Source organism: Cherax quadricarinatus, chromosome 3 (genome assembly GCF_038502225.1).
Source record: "Cherax quadricarinatus isolate ZL_2023a chromosome 3, ASM3850222v1, whole genome shotgun sequence".
NCBI lineage: Eukaryota > Metazoa > Arthropoda > Malacostraca > Decapoda > Parastacidae > Cherax > Cherax quadricarinatus.
Window position 1 is genome coordinate 65,722,003 of NC_091294.1, and position 14,250 is coordinate 65,736,252.

A 14,250-nucleotide genomic window follows, 5' to 3' on the forward strand; every position below is an offset into this window, starting at 1 on the left:
AATCTAAAATATATTTAGTTGGGTTAGGCTAAAATAAATTGTTCTTGTTATAATAAGGTTAGGTAAGTTTTCTAAGATTCTTTTGGTGCAAATTTAAAAAAAATTATATTATCATTAATGAAAAAATATATATCTTTAAACGTATAAGAGAAAATTTCAGAACGGACTTAATTTTAAATGAGTTCTTGCTAATTAACCAGTTTTACATATTCGGCACGACATATATATATATATATATATATATATATATATATATATATATATATATATATATATATATATATATATATATATATATATATATATATATATATATATATATATATATATATATATATATATATATATATATGTCGTGCCGAATAGGCAGAACTTGCGATCTTGGCTTAAATAGCAACGCTCATCTTGCCATATAAGACAAGTGAAAATTTGTGTATGCAATAATTTCGCCAAAATCATTCTGAACCTAACGAAAAAAATATATTTCACTGTGTTTGTCTAGTATTAAATTATTGTAAACAAATCTAAAATATATTTAGTTGGCTTAGGCTAAAATAAATTGTTCTTATAATAAGGTTAGGTAAGTTTTCTAAGATTCTTTTGGTTCCAAATTAAATTTTTTTATATTAACATTAATGAAAAAAATATATCTTTAAACGTATAAGAGAAAATTTCAGAAAGGACTTAATTTTAAATGAGTTCTTGCTAACTGGCCAGTTTTACATATTCGGCACGACATATATATATATATATATATATATATATATATATATATATATATATATCACTGGTTCGTGGTGACAATATAATATACTGCTCGTTGAACTAGTACAACAAACGGGGACTAGAATAAAATTAGTATATTTAAACGATAAACAACAAAGTTAATGTTATTATCAATATCATCGAAATAATTGAGAATTATAGAACATTCATAACGTTCACTACATCATTCACCTCCACGTTGTTCACTGAAGAACGTTCACTACATCATTCACCTCCACGTTGTCCACTGAAGAACGTTCACTACATCATTCACCTCCACGTTGTCCACTGAAGAACGTTCACTACATCATTCACCTCCACGTTGTTCACTGAAGAACGTTCACTACATCATTCACCTCCACGTTGTTCACTGAAGAACGTTCACTACATCATTCATCTCCACGTTGTTCACTGAAGAACGTTCACTACATCATTCACCTCCACGTTGTCCACTGAAGAACGTTCACTACATCATTCACCTCCACGTTGTCCACTGAAGAACGTTCACTACATCATTCACCTCCACGTTGTTCACTGAAGAACGTTCACTACATCATTCATCTCCACGTTGTTCACTGAAGAACGTTCACTACATCATTCACCTCCACGTTGTCCACTGAAGAACGTTCACTACATCATTCACCTCCACGTTGTTCACTGAAGAACGTTCACTACATCATTCATCTCCACGTTGTTCACTGAAGAACGTTCACTATATCATTCACCTCCACATTGTCCACTGAAGAACGTTCACTACATCATTCACCTCCACATTGTCCACTGGAGAACGTTCACTATATCATTCACCTATACATTGTCCACTGAAGAACGTTCACTATATCATTCACCTCCACATTGTCCACTGAAGAACGTTCACTACATTATTCATATCTACATTGTCTACTGAAGAACGTTCACTACATCATTCACCTCCACGTTGTCCACTGAAGAACGTTCACTACATCATTCACCTCCACGTTGTCCACTGAAGAACGTTCACTACATCATTCACCTCCACGTTGTCCACTGAAGAACGTTCACTACATCATTCACCTCCACGTTGTCCACTGAAGAACGTTCACTACATCATTCACCTCCACGTTGTTCACTGAAGAACGTTCACTACATCATTCATCTCCACGTTGTTCACTGAAGAACGTTCACTATATCATTCACCTATACATTGTCCACTGAAGAACGTTCACTACATCATTCACCTCCACATTGTCCACTGAAGAACGTTCACTACATCATTCACCTCCACGTTGTCCACTGAAGAACGTTCACTACATCATTCACCTCCACGTTGTTCACTGAAGAACGTTCACTACATCATTCACCTCCACGTTGTTCACTGAAGAACGTTCACTACATCATTCACCTCCACGTTGTTCACTGAAGAACGTTCACTACATCATTCACCTCCACGTTGTTCACTGAAGAACGTTCACTACATCATTCACCTCCACGTTGTTCACTGAAGAACGTTCACTACATCATTCACCTCCACGTTGTTCACTGAAGAACGTTCACTATATCATTCACCTCCACGTTGTTCACTGAAGAACGTTCACTACATCATTCACCTCCACGTTGTTCACTGAAGAACGTTCACTACATCATTCACCTCCACGTTGTTCACTGAAGAACGTTCACTACATCATTCACCTCCACGTTGTTCACTGAAGAACGTTCACTACATCATTCACCTCCACGTTGTTCACTGAAGAACGTTCACTACATCATTCACCTCCACGTTGTTCACTGAAGAACGTTCACTACATCATTCACCTCCACGTTGTTCACTGAAGAACGTTCACTACATCATTCACCTCCACGTTGTTCACTGAAGAACGTTCACTACATCATTCACCTCCACGTTGTTCACTGAAGAACGTTCACTACATCATTCACCTCCACGTTGTTCACTGAAGAACGTTCACTACATCATTCACCTCCACGTTGTTCACTGAAGAACGTTCACTACATCATTCACCTCCACGTTGTTCACTGAAGAACGTTCACTACATCATTCACCTCCACGTTGTTCACTGAAGAACGTTCACTACATCATTCACCTCCACGTTGTTCACTGAAGAACGTTCACTACATCATTCACCTCCACGTTGTTCACTGAAGAACGTTCACTACATCATTCACCTCCACGTTGTTCACTGAAGAACGTTCACTACATCATTCACCTCCACGTTGTTCACTGAAGAACGTTCACTACATTATTCACCTCCACGTTGTTCACTGAAGAACGTTCACTACATCATTCACCTCCACGTTGTTCACAGAAGAACGTTCACTACATCATTCACCTCCACGAAGAACGTTCACTACATTATTCACCTCCACGTTGTTCACTGAAGAACGTTCACTACATCATTCACCTCCACGTTGTTCACTGAAGAACGTTCACTACATCATTCACCTCCACGTTGTTCACTGATGAACGTTCACTACATCATTCACCTCCACGTTGTTCACAGAAGAACGTTCACTACATCATTCACCTCCACGTTGTTCACTGAAGAACGTTCACTACATCATTCACCTCCACGTTGTTCACTGAAGAACGTTCACTACATCATTCACCTCCACGTTGTTCACTGAAGAACGTTCACTACATCATTCACCTCCACGTTGTTCACTGAAGAACGTTCACTACATCATTCACCTCCACGTTGTTCACTGAAGAACGTTCACTACATCATTCACCTCCACGTTGTTCACTGAAGAACGTTCACTACATCATTCACCTCCACGTTGTTCACTGAAGAACGTTCACTACATCATTCACCTCCACGTTGTTCACTGAAGAACGTTCACTACATCATTCACCTCCACGTTGTTCACTGAAGAACGTTCACTACATCATTCACCTCCACGTTGTTCACTGAAGAACGTTCACTACATCATTCACCTCCACGTTGTTCACTGAAGAACGTTCACTACATCATTCACCTCCACGTTGTTCACTGAAGAACGTTCACTACATCATTCACCTCCACGTTGTTCACTGAAGAACGTTCACTACATTTGTTCATTCACCTCCACGTTGTTCACTGAAGAACGTTCACTACATCATTCACCTCCACGTTGTTCACTGAAGAACGTTCACTACATCATTCACCTCCACGTTGTTCACTGAAGAACGTTCACTACATCATTCACCTCCACGTTGTTCACTGAAGAACGTTCACTACATCATTCACCTCCACGTTGTTCACTGAAGAACGTTCACTACATCATTCACCTCCACGTTGTTCACTGAAGAACGTTCACTAGATCATTCACCTCCACGTTCACTGAAGAACGTTCACTACATCATTCACCTCCACGTTGTTCACTGAAGAACGTTCACTACATTATTCACCTCCACGTTGTTCACTGAAGAACGTTCACTACATCATTCACCTCCACGTTGTTCACTGAAGAACGTTCACTACATCATTCACCTCCACGTTGTTCACTGAAGAACGTTCACTACATCATTCACCTCCACGTTGTTCACTGAAGAACGTTCACTACATCATTCACCTCCACGTTGTTCACTGAAGAACGTTCACTACATCATTCACCTCCACGTTGTTCACTGAAGAACGTTCACTACATCATTCACCTCCACGTTGTTCACTGAAGAACGTTCACTACATCATTCACCTCCACGTTGTTCACTGAAGAACGTTCACTACATCATTCACCTCCACGTTGTTCACTGAAGAACGTTCACTACATCATTCACCTCCACGTTGTTCACTGAAGAACGTTCACTACATCATTCACCTCCACGTTGTTCACTGAAGAACGTTCACTACATCATTCACCTCCACGTTGTTCACTGAAGAACGTTCACTACATCATTCACCTCCACGTTGTTCACTGAAGAACGTTCACTACATCATTCACCTCCACGTTGTTCACTGAAGAACGTTCACTACATCATTCACCTCCACGTTGTTCACTGAAGAACGTTCACTACATCATTCACCTCCACGTTGTTCACTGAAGAACGTTCACTACATCATTCACCTCCACGTTGTTCACTGAAGAACGTTCACTACATCATTCACCTCCACGTTGTTCACTGAAGAACGTTCACTACATCATTCACCTCCACGTTGTTCACTGAAGAACGTTCACTACATCATTCACCTCCACGTTGTTCACTGAAGAACGTTCACTACATCATTCACCTCCACGTTGTTCACTGAAGAACGTTCACTACATCATTCACCTCCACGTTGTCTACTGAAGAACGTTCACTACATCATTCACCTCCACGTTGTTCACTGAAGAACGTTCACTACATCATTCACCTCCACGTTGTTCACTGAAGAACGTTCACTACATCATTCACCTCCACGTTGTTCACTGAAGAACGTTCACTACATCATTCACCTCCACGTTGTTCACTGAAGAACGTTCACTACATCATTCACCTCCACGTTGTTCACTGAAGAACGTTCACTACATCATTCACCTCCACGTTGTTCACCGTTCACTACATCATTCACCTCCACGTTGTTCACTGATGAACGTTCACTACATCATTCACCTCCACGTTGTTCACAGAAGAACGTTCACTACATCATTCACCTCCACGTTGTTCACTGAAGAACGTTCACTACATCATTCACCTCCACGTTGTTCACTGAAGAACGTTCACTACATCATTCACCTCCACGTTGTTCACTGAAGAACGTTCACTACATCATTCACCTCCACGTTGTTCACTGAAGAACGTTCACTACATCATTCACCTCCACGTTGTTCACTGAAGAACGTTCACTACATCATTCACCTCCACGTTGTTCACTGAAGAACGTTCACTACATCATTCACCTCCACGTTGTTCACTGAAGAACGTTCACTACATCATTCACCTCCACGTTGTTCACTGAAGAACGTTCACTACATCATTCACCTCCACGTTGTTCACTGAAGAACGTTCACTACATCATTCACCTCCACGTTGTTCACTGAAGAACGTTCACTACATCATTCACCTCCACGTTGTTCACTGAAGAACGTTCACTACATCATTCACCTCCACGTTGTTCACTGAAGAACGTTCACTACATCATTCACCTCCACGTTGTTCACTGAAGAACGTTCACTACATCATTCACCTCCACGTTGTTCACTGAAGAACGTTCACTACATCATTCACCTCCACGTTGTTCACTGAAGAACGTTCACTACATCATTCACCTCCACGTTGTTCACTGAAGAACGTTCACTACATCATTCACCTCCACGTTGTTCACTGAAGAACGTTCACTACATCATTCACCTCCACGTTGTTCACTGAAGAACGTTCACTACATCATTCACCTCCACGTTGTTCACTGAAGAACGTTCACTACATCATTCACCTCCACGTTGTTCACTGAAGAACGTTCACTACATCATTCACCTCCACGTTGTTCACTGAAGAACGTTCACTACATCATTCACCTCCACGTTGTTCACTGAAGAACGTTCACTACATCATTCACCTCCACGTTGTTCACTGAAGAACGTTCACTACATCATTCACCTCCACGTTGTCCACTGAAGAACGTTCACTACATCATTCACCTCCACGTTGTTCACTGAAGAACGTTCACTACATCATTCACCTCCACGTTGTTCACTGAAGAACGTTCACTACATCATTCACCTCCACGTTGTTCACTGAAGAACGTTCACTACATCATTCACCTCCACGTTGTTCACTGATGAACGTTCACTACATCATTCACCTCCACGTTGTTCACTGAAGAACGTTCACTACATCATTCACCTCCACGTTGTTCACTGAAGAACGTTCACTACATCATTCACCTCCACGTTGTTCACTGAAGAACGTTCACTACATCATTCACCTCCACGTTGTTCACTGAAGAACGTTCACTACATCATTCACCTCCACGTTGTTCACTGAAGAACGTTCACTACATCATTCACCTCCACGTTGTTCACTGAAGAACGTTCACTACATCATTCACCTCCACGTTGTTCACTGAAGAACGTTCACTACATCATTCACCTCCACGTTGTTCACTGAAGAACGTTCACTACATCATTCACCTCCACGTTGTTCACTGAAGAACGTTCACTACATCATTCACCTCCACGTTGTTCACTGAAGAACGTTCACTACATCATTCACCTCCACGTTGTTCACTGAAGAACGTTCACTACATCATTCACCTCCACGTTGTTCACTGAAGAACGTTCACTACATCATTCACCTCCACGTTGTTCACTGAAGAACGTTCACTACATCATTCACCTCCACGTTGTTCACTGAAGAACGTTCACTACATCATTCACCTCCACGTTGTTCACTGAAGAACGTTCACTACATCATTCACCTCCACGTTGTTCACTGAAGAACGTTCACTACATCATTCACCTCCACGTTGTTCACTGAAGAACGTTCACTACATCATTCACCTCCACGTTGTTCACTGAAGAACGTTCACTACATCATTCACCTCCACGTTGTTCACTGAAGAACGTTCACTACATCATTCACCTCCACGTTGTTCACTGAAGAACGTTCACTACATCATTCACCTCCACGTTGTTCACTGAAGAACGTTCACTACATCATCCACGTTGTTCACTGAAGAACTCCACATCATTCACCTCCACGTTGTTCACTGAAGAAAGTTCACTACATCATTCACCTCCACGTTGTTCACTGAAGAACGTTCACTACATCATTCACCTCCACGTTGTTCACTGAAGAACGTTCACTACATCATTCACCTCCACGTTGTTCACTTCACTACATCATTCACCTCCACGTTGTTCACTGAAGAACGTTCACTACATCATTCACCTCCACGTTGTTCACTGAAGAACGTTCACTACATCATTCACCTCCACGTTGTTCACTGAAGAACGTTCACTACATCATTCACCTCCACGTTGTTCACTGAAGAACGTTCACTACATTATTCACCTCCACGTTGTTCACTGAAGAACGTTCACTACATCATTCACCTCCACGTTGTTCACTGAAGAACGTTCACTACATCATTCACCTCCACGTTGTTCACTGAAGAACGTTCACTACATCATTCACCTCCACGTTGTTCACTGAAGAACGTTCACTACATCATTCACCTCCACGTTGTTCACTGAAGAACGTTCACTACATCATTCACCTCCACGTTGTTCACTGAAGAACGTTCACTACATCATTCACCTCCACGTTGTTCACTGAAGAACGTTCACTACATCATTCACCTCCACGTTGTTCACTGAAGAACGTTCACTACATTATTCACCTCCACGTTGTTCACTGAAGAACGTTCACTACATCATTCACCTCCACGTTGTTCACTGAAGAACGTTCACTACATCATTCACCTCCACGTTGTTCACTGAAGAACGTTCACTACATCATTCACCTCCACGTTGTTCACTGAAGAACGTTCACTACATCATTCACCTCCACGTTGTTCACTGAAGAACGTTCACTACATCATTCACCTCCACGTTGTTCACTGAAGAACGTTCACTACATCATTCACCTCCACGTTGTTCACTGAAGAACGTTCACTACATCATTCACCTCCACGTTGTTCACTGAAGAACGTTCACTACATCATTCACCTCCACGTTGTTCACTGAAGAACGTTCACTACATCATTCACCTCCACGTTGTTCACTGAAGAACGTTCACTACATCATTCACCTCCACGTTGTTCACTGAAGAACGTTCACTACATCATTCATTCACCTCCACGTTGTTCACTGAAGAACGTTCACTACATCATTCACCTCCACGTTGTTCACTGAAGAACGTTCACTACATCATTCACCTCCACGTTGTTCACTGAAGAACGTTCACTACATCATTCACCTCCACGTTGTTCACTGAAGAACGTTCACTACATCATTCACCTCCACGTTGTTCACTGAAGAACGTTCACTACATCATTCACCTCCACGTTGTTCACTGAAGAACGTTCACTACATCATTCACCTCCACGTTGTTCACTGAAGAACGTTCACTACATCATTCACCTCCACGTTGTTCACTGAAGAACGTTCACTACATCATTCACCTCCACGTTGTTCACTGAAGAACGTTCACTACATTATTCACCTCCACGTTGTTCACTGAAGAACGTTCACTACATCATTCACCTCCACGTTGTTCACTTCACTCCAGCATTCACCTCCACGTTGTTCACTGAAGAACGTTCACTACATCATTCACCTCCACGTTGTTCACTGAAGAACGTTCACTACATCATTCACCTCCACGTTGTTCACTGAAGAACGTTCACTACATCATTCACCTCCACGTTGTTCACTGAAGAACGTTCACTACATCATTCACCTCCACGTTGTTCACTGAAGAACGTTCACTACATCATTCACCTCCACGTTGTTCACTGAAGAACGTTCACTACATCATTCACCTCCACGTTGTTCACTGAAGAACGTTCACTACATCATTCACCTCCACGTTGTTCACTGAAGAACGTTCACTACATCATTCACCTCCACGTTGTTCACTGAAGAACGTTCACTACATCATTCACCTCCACGTTGTTCACTGAAGAACGTTCACTACATCATTCACCTCCACGTTGTTCACTGAAGAACGTTCACTACATCATTCACCTCCACGTTGTTCACTGAAGAACGTTCACTACATCATTCACCTCCACGTTGTTCACTGAAGAACGTTCACTACATCATTCACCTCCACGTTGTTCACTGAAGAACGTTCACTACATCATTCACCTCCACGTTGTTCACTGAAGAACGTTCACTACATCATTCACCTCCACGTTGTTCACTGAAGAACGTTCACTACATCATTCACCTCCACGTTGTTCACTGAAGAACGTTCACTACATCATTCACCTCCACGTTGTTCACTGAAGAACGTTCACTACATCATTCACCTCCACGTTGTTCACTGAAGAACGTTCACTACATCATTCACCTCCACGTTGTTCACTGAAGAACGTTCACTACATCATTCACCTCCACGTTGTTCACTGAAGAACGTTCACTACATCATTCACCTCCACGTTGTTCACTGAAGAACGTTCACTACATCATTCACCTCCACGTTGTTCACTGAAGAACGTTCACTACATCATTCACCTCCACGTTGTTCACTGAAGAACGTTCACTACATCATTCACCTCCACGTTGTTCACTGAAGAACGTTCACTACATCATTCACCTCCACGTTGTTCACTGAAGAACGTTCACTACATCATTCACCTCCACGTTGTTCACTGAAGAACGTTCACTACATCATTCACCTCCACGTTGTTCACTGAAGAACGTTCACTACATCATTCACCTCCACGTTGTTCACTGAAGAACGTTCACTACATCATTCACCTCCACGTTGTTCACTGAAGAACGTTCACTACATCACCTTTGTTCACTGAAGAACGTTCACTACATCATTCACCTCCACGTTGTTCACTGAAGAACGTTCACTACATCATTCACCTCCACGTTGTTCACTGAAGAACGTTCACTACATCATTCACCTCCACGTTGTTCACTGAAGAACGTTCACTACATCATTCACCTCCACGTTGTTCACTGAAGAACGTTCACTACATCATTCACCTCCACGTTGTTCCCTGAAGAAGGTTCACTACATTCACCTCCACGTTGTTCACAGAAGAACGTTCACTACATCATTCACCTCCACGTTGTTCACTGAAGAACGTTCACTACATCATTCACCTCCACGTTGTTCACTGAAGAACGTTCACTACATCATTCACCTCCACGTTGTTCACTGAAGAACGTTCACTACATCATTCACCTCCACGTTGTTCACTGAAGAACGTTCACTACATCATTCACCTCCACGTTGTTCACTGAAGAACGTTCACTACATCATTCACCTCCACGTTGTTCACTGAAGAACGTTCACTACATCATTCACCTCCACGTTGTTCACTGAAGAACGTTCACTACATCACCTCCACGTTGTTCACTGAAGAACGTTCACTACATCATTCACCTCCACGTTGTTCACTGAAGAACGTTCACTACATCATTCACCTCCACGTTGTTCACTGAAGAACGTTCACTACATCATTCACCTCCACGTTGTTCACTGAAGAACGTTCACTACATGATTCATTCACCTCCACGTTGTTCACTGAAGAACGTTCACTACATCATTCACCTCCACGTTGTTCACTGAAGAACGTTCACTACATCATTCACCTCCACGTTGTTCACTGAAGAACGTTCACTACATCATTCACCTCCACGTTGTTCACTGAAGAACGTTCACTACATCATTCACCTCCACGTTGTTCACTGAAGAACGTTCACTACATCATTCACCTCCACGTTGTTCACTGAAGAACGTTCACTACATCATTCACCTCCACGTTGTTCTGACGTTCACTACATCATTCACCTCCACGTTGTTCACTGAAGAACGTTCACTACATCATTCACCTCCACGTTGTTCACTGAAGAACGTTCACTACATCATTCACCTCCACGTTGTTCACTGAAGAACGTTCACTACATCATTCACCTCCACGTTGTTCACTGAAGAACGTTCACTACATTATTCACCTCCACGTTGTTCACTGAAGAACGTTCACTACATCATTCACCTCCACGTTGTTCACTGAAGAACGTTCACTACATCATTCACCTCCACGTTGTTCACTGAAGAACGTTCACTACATCATTCACCTCCACGTTGTTCACTGAAGAACGTTCACTACATCATTCACCTCCACGTTGTTCACTGAAGAACGTTCACTACATCATTCACCTCCACGTTGTTCACTGAAGAACGTTCACTACATCATTCACCTCCACGTTGTTCACTGAAGAACGTTCACTACATCATTCACCTCCACGTTGTTCACTGAAGAACGTTCACTACATCATTCACCTCCACGTTGTTCACTGAAGAACGTTCACTACATCATTCACCTCCACGTTGTTCACTGAAGAACGTTCACTACATCATTCACCTCCACGTTGTTCACTGAAGAACGTTCACTACATCATTCACCTCCACGTTGTTCACTGAAGAACGTTCACTACATCATTCACCTCCACGTTGTTCACAGAAGAACGTTCACTACATCATTCACCTCCACGTCACCTCCACGTTGTTCACTGAAGAACGTTCACTACATCATTCACCTCCACGTTGTTCACTGAAGAACGTTCACTACAACATTCACATCCACGGTGTTCACTGAACTGAAGAACGTTCACTACATCATTCACCTCCACGTTGTTCACTGAACTACATCATTCACCTCCACGAACGTTCACTACATCATTCACCTCCACGTTGTTCACTGAAGAACTTTCACTACATCATTCACCTCCACGTTGTTCACTGAAGAACGTTCAATACATCATTCACCTCCACGTTGTTCACTGAAGAACGTTCACTACATCATTCACCTCCACGTTGTTCACTGAAGAACGTTGTTCACTAAGAACGTTCATCATCATTCACCTCCACGTTGTTCACTGAAGAACGTTCACTACATCATTCACCTCCACGTTGTTCACTGAAGAACGTTCATTACATCATTCACCTCCACGTTGTTCACTGAAGAACGTTCACTACATCATTCATCCACGTTGTTCACTGAAGAACGTTCACTACATCATTCACCTCCACGTTGTTCACTGAAGAACGTTCACTACATCATTCACCTCCACGTTGTTCACTGAAGAACGTTCACTACATCACTGAAGAACGTTCACTACATCATTCACCTCCACCATTGTTCACTGAAGAACGTTCACTACATCATTCACCTCCACGTTGTCCACTGAAGAACGTTCACTACATCATTCACCTCCACGTTGTTCACTGAAGAACGTTCACTACATCATTCACCTCCACGTTGTTCACTGAAGAACGTTCACTACATCATTCACCTCCACGTTGTTCACTGAAGAACGTTCACTACATCATTCACCTCCACGTTGTTCACTGAAGAACGTTCACTACATCATTCACCTCCACGTTGTTCACTGAAGAACGTTCACTACATCATTCACCTCCACGTTGTTCACTGAAGAACGTTCACTACATCATTCACCTCCACGTTGTTCACTGAAGAACGTTCACTACATCATTCACCTCCACGTTGTTCACTGAAGAACGTTCACTACATCATTCACCTCCACGTTGTTCACTGAAGAACGTTCACTACATCATTCACCTCCACGTTGTTCACTGAAGAACGTTCACTACATCATTCACCTCCACGTTGTTCACTGAAGAACGTTCACTACATCATTCACCTCCACGTTGTTCACTGAAGAACGTTCACTACATCATTCACCTCCACGTTGTTCACTGAAGAACGTTCACTACATCATTCACCTCCACGTTGTTCACTGAAGAACGTTCACTACATCATTCACCTCCACGTTGTTCACTGAAGAACGTTCACTACATCATTCACCTCCACGTTGTTCACTGAAGAACGTTCACTACATCATTCACCTCCACGTTGTTCACTGAAGAACGTTCACTACATCATTCACCTCCACGTTGTTCACTGAAGAACGTTCACTACATCACCTCCACGTTGTTCACTGAAGAACGTTCACTACATCATTCACCTCCACGTTGTTCACAGAAGAACGTTCACTACATCATTCACCTCCACGTTGTTCACTGAAGAACGTTCACTACATCATTCACCTCCACGTTGTTCACTGAAGAACGTTCACTACATCATTCACCTCCACGTTGTTCACTGAATAACGTTCACTACATCATTCACCTCCACGTTGTTCACTGAAGAACGTTCACTACATCATTCACCTCCACGTTGTTCACTGAAGAACGTTCACTACATCATTCACCTCCACGTTGTTCACTGAAGAACGTTCACTACATCATTCACCTCCACGTTGTTCACTGAAGAACGTTCACTACATCATTCACCTCCACGTTGTTCACTGAAGAACGTTCACTACATCATTCACCTCCACGTTGTTCACTGAAGAACGTTCACTACATCATTCACCTCCACGTTGTTCACTGAAGAACGTTCACTACATCATTCACCTCCACGTTGTTCACTGAAGAACGTTCACTACATCATTCACCTCCACGTTGTTCACTGAAGAACGTTCACTACATCATTCACCTCCACGTTGTTCACTGAAGAACGTTCACTACATCATTCACCTCCACGTTGTTCACTGAAGAACGTTCACTACATCATTCACCTCCACGTTGTTCACTGAAGAACGTTCACTACATCATTCACCTCCACGTTGTTCACTGAAGAACGTTCACTACATCATTCACCTCCACGTTGTTCACTGAAGAACGTTCACTACATCATTCACCTCCACGTTGTTCACTGAAGAACGTTCACTACATTATTCACCTCCACGTTGTTCACTGAAGAACGTTCACTACATCATTCACCTCCACGTTGTTCACTGAAGAACGTTCACTACATCATTCAC